Below are 1,093 nucleotides of genomic sequence, written 5' to 3' on the forward strand. Positions count from 1 at the left end.
AACTGACTTTGGACTTCTAGTCTCCAGAATTGTGAAAGAATAAATAACTGTTGTTTTAAGCCACAAAGTTTGTGATAATCTGTTACAGCAACTCCAGAGAGTTAATGCATAGAGGATGATGTTTACAAGAGTAGGCTTTAGAGTCAGTTTAAGTTTGAAAACTAACTATTTTTATGACTATGAAAATTGGACAAATTTTACTTTTTCCTGTAATTAAGTGGGTCTTTTTTTGTAAGACAAGTATAATAGTAGTAGTATCCCATGTCATAGAATTGTGTGAACAGTAAAGAGAATGATTCATATAAAGTGACTAGCAAATCTCATACTGATATTAACTACTGTTATTTATTTAATATTATAATCTTCTTCACTAACAAGGCTAGGAAACTTTTATCTTTGAAAGTCCTATAGACACTAGATCATGTTCTTGTGCCTAGAAATGAACAAATTTCCATTCTGAATTGTGTCAATCCTGATGTAAAATATACATATTATCCAAGATTTTATAATTGTATATTCAAAATGGGATGAGCAGTAGAAAGACGAAATGATTCTGTTAGTTGATTCTATCTGATTTGATAAGATGAAACTTTCTTAGTAACAGCAAGGATTGGGAAAATAATTAAGAAGGAAAGCTGCCATAAATGCTGGTAACTTAAGCCATTTTATAGAAGTCACAGCAGTGGTCGGTCCTGGAATTTCCTCAGAGACAGGTGAAACAACATGGAATTATTAAAATATTTACTTATTTACAGGCACATTAGCAGATACAGGTCTGCAATGCTCAAGAGGTTGGTGAATTTACAGGCTCTGTACAATTAATTCCTTTATAAACCAAAACATATTCTTTCCTTTGTGTGAAACTCTTTCAAACTTTATCTCAGAGGTTCCTTTAAACTTGAACCTGTTCACTTAGATATATTTTCAGTTTAATCATTTTATTTGATGTAGCATTTTAAATTGCTCTATCATTAATGTGAAAAGTGTGAGCCTGCTAATTGAAATAACTAGAAGTATCATATTTGCAAGTTTTATTTAAGTTTACTGCTCTATTGGTCCATTTGAAGATCTACACTTGAATCATTATGTTTAA

This window comes from Carlito syrichta, unplaced genomic scaffold, assembly GCF_000164805.1.
Source record: "Carlito syrichta isolate Samal-C Ts95f unplaced genomic scaffold, Tarsius_syrichta-2.0.1 Scaffold288011, whole genome shotgun sequence".
Taxonomy (NCBI): domain Eukaryota; kingdom Metazoa; phylum Chordata; class Mammalia; order Primates; family Tarsiidae; genus Carlito; species Carlito syrichta.